Source organism: Bison bison, unplaced genomic scaffold (genome assembly GCF_000754665.1).
Source record: "Bison bison bison isolate TAMUID 2011002044 unplaced genomic scaffold, Bison_UMD1.0 scf7180017864037, whole genome shotgun sequence".
NCBI lineage: Eukaryota > Metazoa > Chordata > Mammalia > Artiodactyla > Bovidae > Bison > Bison bison.
The window spans coordinates 3,004,114-3,013,204 of NW_011494609.1; the positions used below are offsets into that span (position 1 = coordinate 3,004,114).

Genomic DNA, 9,091 nt, shown 5'->3' on the forward strand with positions numbered 1-9,091 from the left:
ATTATGGCAGAAAGTGAAGAAGAAAGAGCCTCTTGATGAAAGTGAAAGAGGAGAGTGAAAAAGTTGGCTTAAAGCTCAACATTAAGAAAATTAAGATCACAGCATCCGGTCCCATCACTTCCTGGCAAATAGATGGAGAAACAGTGGAAACAGTGGTGGTTTAGTCACTAAGTCGTGTCAGACTCTTGGGATCCCATGGACTGTAGCCTGCCAGGTTCCTCTGTCCATGGGATTTTCCAGGCAAGGGTACTGGAGTGGGTTGCCATTTCCTTCTCCAGGGGATCTTCCCCACCTAGGAATTGAACCTGAGTCTCCTGTATTACAGGCAGATGATTTACCAAGTGAGCTATGAGGGAAGTCCCACTGCAGAAACAGTGGCACACTTTATTTTCTTGGGCTCCAAAATCACTGCAGATGGTGACTGCAGCCATGAAATTAAAAGACGCTTACTCCTTGGAAGAAAAGTTATGACCAACCTAGACAGAATATTAAAAAGCAGAGACATTACTTTGCCAACAAAGGTCCTTCTACTCAAGGCTATGGTTTTTCCGGTAGTCATGTATGGATGTGAGAGTTCGACTATAAAGAAAGCCGGGCGCAGAAGAACTGATGCTTTTGAACTGTGGTGTTGGAGAAGACTCTTGAGAGTCCCTTGCACTGCAAGGAGATCCAACCAGTCCATCCTAAAGGAGATCAGTCCTGAATATTCATTGGTAGGACTGATGTTGAAGCTGAAACTCCAATACTTTGGCCACTTGATGCGACGAACTGACTCATTTGAAAAGACCCTGATGCTGGGAAAGATTGAGGGCAGGAGGAGAATGGGACGCCAGAGGATGAGATGGTTGAATGGCATCACCGACTCAATGGACGTGAGTTTGAGTAAACTCTGGGAGTTGGTGATGGACAGGGAGGCCTGGTGTGCTGCAGTCCACGGGGTGGCAGAGTCAGACATGACTGAGAGACTGAACTGAACAGGTAGAAAGGCCAGAAATCCCCAAGTGGTAAGAGGAAACAAACTGCAAGTGGCAGACTTTCTTTTTCCTTTACAGAAAATAAGAGGCATCTTTTAATTCTGTGCTGAGGACACCTGGTTCTGCCTTGAGGTAACCAATGTGTTTTTCTTATGGAAATGTTTTTCTTAAGCTGTGTGAATAAAATGATGTATTTGCCTCGGAATGAATTTGCCTTTCTTCAAAAAGTGCCTCCTGTTGCCAGTGCGGGGGAGCAAGGGGGCGGGGATGACTACCTCCTGCCATGCTATCTCAAAAGTGCATACTGTGGGGTAGCGGCCTGGTGAAACTCCTGCAGCCTTGAGGCGTCTCTCTTATCTGATTAATAGCTTGCTAAGAGACAAAACACCTTGCGAAAAACTAGCAAGACAGCACTCTTTCTGTCCCCTTCTGAGTCTATGTCAAAAGCTTGCACCATCTCTATTATACTTTAATAAGACTTTGGGACATAAGAAGCTCCAGGTGTCAAGCCTCCTCTCTGACCTGAATTCAAATCCTCTCCTGGGGAGGTCAGGAATCCAGGCATAACACATGGCTCGCAGCAGCAACCTTTCAGAAGGGTCACCATCCCTGCCCCCACCTTCAGACCTGTGGCTTAGAGATTTAGCACAAGAAAGGGGAAAAGATAGGACATAAAAACCAAGAGGCCCAAAGTTCCTCCAAAAGGATGGGATTTCTTTGAACCAGAGTGTGGGGGCTTCCCAGGTGGCTCTAGTGGTAAAGAACCGGCCTGCCAAAGCAGGAGACATTAGAGTCTCGGGTTGGATCCATGAGTAGGGAAGGTCCCCTGGAGGAGGGCATGGCAACCCACTTTAGTATTCTAGCCTGGAGCATCCCGTGGATGGTGGTAAAATAAAAACACCTAAATGGAGGGACACATTGCTTTCAAGAGTTGACAGACTCGCGTAAAATGTCAGTTGTTCTCATATTGCTGTATGATTTAATGCAATTTCAATCAAAATCTCAGTAAGTTCTTTTTGTACTTACAAACATTCAAAAATTTATGTGCAATTGCAAGAGAACAAGAATAGCAAAAATATTTTTGGAAAAGAGAAATACTCAAGAATTATTATGATGCTAGAATAATCTTGACGTGGTACACAATCAAGAGAGAGGCACACCTCTGTAAAATATCAGTTGCCCATAATTTTGTGGTCAATTTTATTTTAAAAAGTCTTTTTAACAAACGGAGTTGAAAAAATTGGACATTAGGACATCTACCATAGATAAATGAAATTTTATTGTTACATGAAAACCCATGCACAGATGTTTATAGCAGCTCTGTTAATAATTTCCAAAAGCTAGAAGTAACTTAGATGTTGAACATAGTCCTGTTACAGCCTGGCTAATGGCTGAGAGCTCAGAATTCAAAAAAGCAGGGGCCACTATGATATCAGAAGGGGACGACAGAGGATGAGATGGTTGGATGGCATCACAGACTCAATGGACATGAGTTTGAGCAGACTGCGGGAGATGGTGAAGGACAGAGAAGCCTGGCGTGCTGCAGTTCATGGAGTCACAAAGAGTCAGACAGGACTGAGTGACTGAACAACAACAGCTATGATATCAAAAACTGGGTCTATTCATGAGGAAAGGGAGGAGAAGATTAGGAAGAGAGGTGGATGGGTGATGAAACCTAAACCATTACTTTTATTTCTGAACACTTAATGATATCATTTTTATATTCACTTAAAATGTACATAAATGGCTTCATACTCTTAACTGTACTACTATACTTTCTGTCCAAGGCCCATTTTCTTTCTTCTTTGAGTAAAAAAGCAAAAAAAGTGAAAGCTGTGCTAAAAAGCAATTAGGAAGAGACTGGTAGCTTTGACTAAATCATTTGCATCAGTAAGTTTGCTAGAGAAAGTTAAGGTTAAGAACTGTTTTTGGTTCAGAACAGACCACAAAAGGTACCCTTCACAAGAGCCTGAATTAACTTGGATCAAGGTCAATCTGTGGAGCAATTTATGCTGTGCATGTGTGTGTTAAGTGGCTTCAGTAATGTCCAACTCTGTGTGACCCTATGGACTATAGCCTGCCAGGCTCCTTTGTCCATGGGATTCTCCAGGCAAGAATATTGGAATGGGTTGCCATTTCCTTCTCCAGGGGATCTTCCCCACCCAGGAATCGAACCCAGGTCTCCCCCATTGCAGGCAGACGCAGGCAGAGGCTTTAACCTCTGAGCCACCAGGAAGCCCAAGAACCCACCTGGCCCCTACTTCAATGTAAACATTACAGTAGTTCAACCCAAAGGAATATGAGTTTGTTTTGTCCAGAACACGGAGCACACTGAAAGGCAGTTATCGGATTACAGAGATCTCTACTAGCCATGCTAAGGGCTTGGACTTCTCTTCAGGATTTCTGGGAGGGGCAGTGAGCTTGCTCAGAAAGCAAAAGACTCAGGAAGGGCAGGGGTTCCCTTAGAAGGGTTTACAGTTGTCTGGAAATGACAGCTGAAGTCCTGGGTGTAGAGCTGGGATGGAGGAGAAGGCTGGAAAGAAACTCAATCGGACAACTCTTCAGTTTAGTTCAGTCACTCAGTCGTGTCCAGCTCTTTGCGACCCCGTGAATCTCAGCACGCCAGGCCTCCCTGTCCATCACCAACTCCCAGAGTTCACTCAGACTCATGTCCATTGAGTCAGTGATGCCATCCAGCCATCTCATCCTCTGTCGTCCCCTTCTCCTCCTGCCCCCAATCCTTCCCAGCATCAGAGGCTTTTCTAATGAGTCAACTCTTTGCATGAGGTGGCCAAAGTACTGGAGTTTCAGCTTTAGCATCATTCCTTCCAAAGAAATCCCAGGGCTGATCTCCTTCAGAGTGGACTCGTTGGATCTCCTTGCAGTCCAAGGAACGCTCAAGAGTCTTCTCCAACACCATTGTTCAAAAGCATCAATTCTTCGGCACTCAGCCTTCTTCACAGTCCATACATGACCACAGGAAAAACCATAGCCTTGACCAGATGGACTTTTGTTGGCAAAGGGTCTCTGCTTTTGAATATGCTATCTAGGTTGGTCATAACTTTCCTTCCAAGGAGTAAGCATCTTTTAATTTCATGGCTGCAGTCACCATCAACAGTGATTTTGGAGCCCAGAAAAATAAAGTCTGACACTTTGCACTGTTTTCCCATCTATTTCCCATGAAGTGATGGGACCAGATGCCATGATCTTCGTTTTCTGAATGTTGAGCTTTCAGCCAACTTTTTCACTCTCCTCTTTCACTTTCATCAAGAAGCTCTTTAGTTCCACTTTGCTTTCTGCCATAAGGGTGGTGTCATCTGCATATCTGAGGTTATTGATATTTCTCTCGGCAATCTTGATTCCAGCTTGTGTTTCTTCCAGTCCAGTGTTTCTCATGATGTACTCTGCATATAAGTTAAATAAGAAGGGTGACAATATACAGCCTTGACGTACTCCTTTAGGACCTGCTAAATGACAATAAGTGGGCAGGCAAGGTGACCTCCAGGTGCCTGGTGAGTGGATGAGGTTATCAGTGACCAAGATGCCTCGGGGAAAGGATGAGTCTTTGGAAATATGTGTTTTCGATGGGGGAATTCAGGGGAGGAAGGGGGAAATCTGGAGAGGACAGAGAAGTAAGAAAACAAAATGTGTGCCTGGAACTCTGGGGATTTTCTAGGCAGTTGACAGATTGTGGTGGGGGGTGGGGGGGGTGTGCTAATGAACTGGTGGTGGTGCAGGCGCCACTAGCCTGTGTAAGAGGCGGGCAGGGGAGAGGGAAGGTCTGGGAAGGACTCCTGAGGAACTAACCCTGTGATGGGCACAGAGCAAGTCAAGGGCCTCTTGAGATGGAAACCTCTGAGCTAAGATGGGAAAGAGAAGAAAGAGCCAGATGTGCAAAAAGCAGGTGGACAGATAGATAGCACCAAGGACCTGGGCAGTGTGTGGCGGGACCTCAGGGTGCAAGACAGCTGGCTGGGTGGAGACACGGTGGAGGCCAGGGAAGCTGGGCAGGAGCGGCAGGGGGCCTGTAGATGAGGCCAGAGCCAGGTGGGCCCAGATCTTGCCAGAAGCACTGCAGTCTGGGCTCCAATCAGACTCACCTTGGGGCTTTAGTAGAGGCAGGAGCTCTGTGCACACAACTCTGGTGCCAAAGAAGTTTGTTTTCATAGTCACCTCTGCTTGAATAGGAAATGGTGTGATTTCAGCAGCTGATATCCAGTGGGTGGAAATCCCACTGCCTCAGAACAGAAGATAGAGGAAAGAATGAAAAGAAACAAAGACAGCCTAAGAGACCTCTGAGACAACATTAAACACATCAACATTCGCATTATAGGGGTCCCAGAAGGAGAAGAGAGAGAGAAAGGACCTGAGAAAATATTTGAAGAGCTAATAGCTGAAAACTTCCTGAACAAGAGAAAGCAAATAGTCAACCAAACCTAGGAAGCGCAGTGTCCCAGGAAGGAGGAGACCCTGAGACGCGTAGTAATCAAACCAACAAAAATTCAAGAGAGGATAAAATATTAAAGCAGCAAGAGAAAAATGACAAAAACCATACAAGGGAACTCCCATCAGGCTATCAACTGATTTCTTAACAGAAACTCTACAAGCCAGAAGGGAATGGCATGATATATTTAAAGAGATGAAAGGGAAGAACTTACAACCAAGAATACTCTACTCAGCAAGACTCTCCTTCACATTTGATGGAAAAATCAAAAGCTTTCCAGACAAGCAAAAGTTAAGAGAATTCAGCACCACCAAACCAGCTTTACAACAAATGCTAAAGGAACTTCTCTAGCCAGGAAACAAGAGAAGGATAAGACCTACCTACTGAAAATAAACCAAAAACAATTAAGCAAATGGTAATAGGAACACCCCAAAAAGATGTCCTTTTCATTATAGGAGACTGGAATGCAAAAGTAGGAGTCAAGGGATACTTGGATTAACAGGCAAATTAGCCCTTGGAATATAAAACAAAGCAGGTCAAAGGCTAAAAGAGTTTTGCCAAGAGAATGCACTCATCATAGCAAACACCCTCTTCTAACAACAGAGAAGACTCTACACATGGACGTCACCAGATGGTCAATACCAAAATCTGATTGATTATACTCTTTGCAGCCAGACATGGAGAAGCTCTATAGAGTCAGCAAAAACAAGACCGGGAGCTGACTGTGGCTTAGATCATGAACTCCTTATTGGCAAATTCAGACTTAAATTGAAGAAAGTAGGGAAAACCACTAGACCATTCAGGTATCACCTAAATCAAATCCCTTAATGATTATACAGTGAAAGTGACAAATAGATTCAAGGGATTAGATCTGATAGACAGAGGGCCTGAAGAACTATAGATGGAGGTTCGTGACATTGTACAGGAGGCAGTGATCAAAACCATCCCCAAGAAAAAGAAATGCAAAAAGGCAAAATGGTTGTCTAAGGAGGTCTTACAAATAGCTGAGAAAAGAAGAGAAGCAAAAGATAAAGGAGAAAAGGAAAGATATAAGCATCTGAATGCAGAGTTCCAAAGAATAGCAAGGAGACATTAAGGAAGCCTTCCTCAGTGATCAACCCAAAGAAATAGAGGAAAACAACAGAATGGGAAAGACTAGAGATCTCTTCAAGAAAACTAGAGATACCAAGGGAACATTTCATGCAAAGATGGGCTCAATAAAGGACAGAAATGGTAAGGACCTAACAGAAGCAGAAGATATTAAGAAGAGGTGGCAAGAATACACAGAAGAACTATGCAAAAAAATCTTCATGACCCAGATAACCACGATGGTGTGCTCACTCACCTTGAGCCAGACATCCTGGAATGTGAAGTTAAGTGGGCCTTAGGAAGCATCACTACGAACAAAGCTAGTGGAGATGATGGAATTCCAGTTGAGCTATTTCAAATCCTAAAAAATGATGCTATGAAAGTGCCACACTTAATATGTCAGCAAATTTGGAAAACTCAGCAGTGGCCACAGGACTGGAAAAGGTCAGTTTTCATTCTAATCCCAAAGAAGGGCAATGCCAAAGAATGTTCAAACTATCGCACATTTGCACTCATCTCACATGCTAGCAAAGTAATGCTCAAAATTCTCCAAGCCAGGCTTCAACGGTATGTGAACCATAAACTTGCAGATGTTCAAGGTGGATTTAGAAAAGGCAGAGGAACCAGAGATCAAACTGCCAACATCCGCTGGATGATCGAAAAAGCAAGAGAATGCTAGAAAAACATCTACTTCTGCCTTATTGACTCCACCAAAGCCTTTGTCTGTATGGATCACAACAAACTGGAAAATTCTGAAAGAGATGAGAATTCCAGACCACCTGACCCACCTCCTGAGAAATCTGTATGCAGATCAAGCAGCAACAGTTAGAACCGATCATGGAACAACAGACTGGTTCCAAATTGGGAAAGAAGTATATCAAGGCTGTGTATTGTCACCTTGCTTATTTAAATTATATGCAGAGTACATCAAGTGAAACGCCGGGCTGGATGAAGCACAAGCTGGAATCAAGATTGCTGGGAGAAATATCATAACCTCAGATATGCAGATGACACCACCCATACGGCAGAAAGCAAAGAGGAACTAAAGAGCCTCTTATTGAAAGTGAAAGAGGAGAGTGAAAAAAGTTGGCTTAAAGCTCAACATTCAGAAAACAAAGATCATGGTATCGGGGCCCATCACTTCATGGCAAATAGATGGGCAAACAATGGAAACAGTGAGAGACTATTTTTTTGGGCTCCAAAATCATTGCAGATGGTGACTGCAGCCATGAAATTAAAGGACACTTGCTCCTTGGAAGAAAAGTCATGAGCAACCTAGACAGCATATTAAAAAGCAGAGACATGACTTTGCCAACAAAGGTCCATCTAGTTAAGGCTATGGTTTTTCCAGTAGTCATGTATGGATGTGAGAGTTGGACTATAAAGAAAGCTGAGTGCCGAAGAATTGATACTTTTGAACTGTGGTATTAGAGAAGACTCTTGAGAGTCCCTTGGACTACAAGAAGATCCAACCCGTCAGTCCTAAAGGAAATCAGTCTTGAATATTCATTGGTAGGACTCATGCTGAAGCTGATACTCCAATACTTTGGCCACCTGAAGCGAATAACTGACTCACTGAAAAAGACCCTGATGCTGGGAAAGATCGAAGGGAGGAGGAGAAGGGGATGACAGAGGATGAGGTGGTTAGATGGCATCACCAACTCAATGGACATGAGTTTGAGCAAGCTCCGGGAGTTGGTGATGGACAGGGAGGCCTGGTGTGCTGCAGTTCTTGGGGCCAGAAAGAGTCAGACATGACTGAGCAACTGAACTGAGGTGGGATTGTGGTCCCTTCCTGGTATTTCTTTTGGCCTGAGGTGACCCAGACCTTAGGTTTACAGGCTGTGTTGTCAATGGTGACTGCCAAGAGGGTTTATGCCAAAGGGGACCTTCCCAGACTGGTACCCCCATCCCAGTGGTGAACTCCTGCCAAGCCACACCTCCACAGGAGACCCTACAACCCTAGCAGGTGGTTTGGTTCACTCTCCTGCTCTTTTCCTCTGAGTCTTGGTTCAGGCAAGGTTTTGTTGAGCCCTCCAAGACTGGAATCTCTGTTTCCCCCAGTCCTGTGAAAGTCTTGTAATCAAATCCTCTGGTCTTCAAGGGCAGATTCTCATGGGGTTCCCAGTCCCTTTGTTGGATCCCCAGGCTGGGAAACCTGATATGAGGTTCAGAACCTTCACAACAGTGGGAGAATTTCTTTGGTATTATCGTTCTCAAGTTTGTTGCCTACCTGAGGAGTATGGGACTTGATTTTATCATAATTGTTCCCCTCCTACCATCTTGCTGTGGCTTCTTCTTTGTCTCTGGACATGGGGTATCCTTTTTTTGGTAGGTTCCAGCACTCCAGAACTCTTGCCTGGAAAATCCCATGGACGAAGGAGCCTGGTGAACTGCAGTCCATGGGGTTGCAAAAAGTCAGACACGACTGAGCGACTTCACTTTCACGCATTGGAGAAGGAAATGGCAACCCACTCCAGTGTTCTTGCCTGGAGAATCCCAGGGACGGGGGAGCCTGGTGGGCTGCCGTCTCTGGGGTCGCACAGAGTCGGACACGACTGAAGCAACTTAGCAGCAGCAGCAG

The 9,091-nt window shown here is 44.7% G+C and overlaps 1 pseudogene; it reads right to left on the minus strand.

The window, feature by feature from the left end:
* The window catches only part of LOC104984992, a 32,293-nt pseudogene that overhangs the window by 6,722 nt on the left and 16,480 nt on the right, over nt 1-9,091 (minus strand).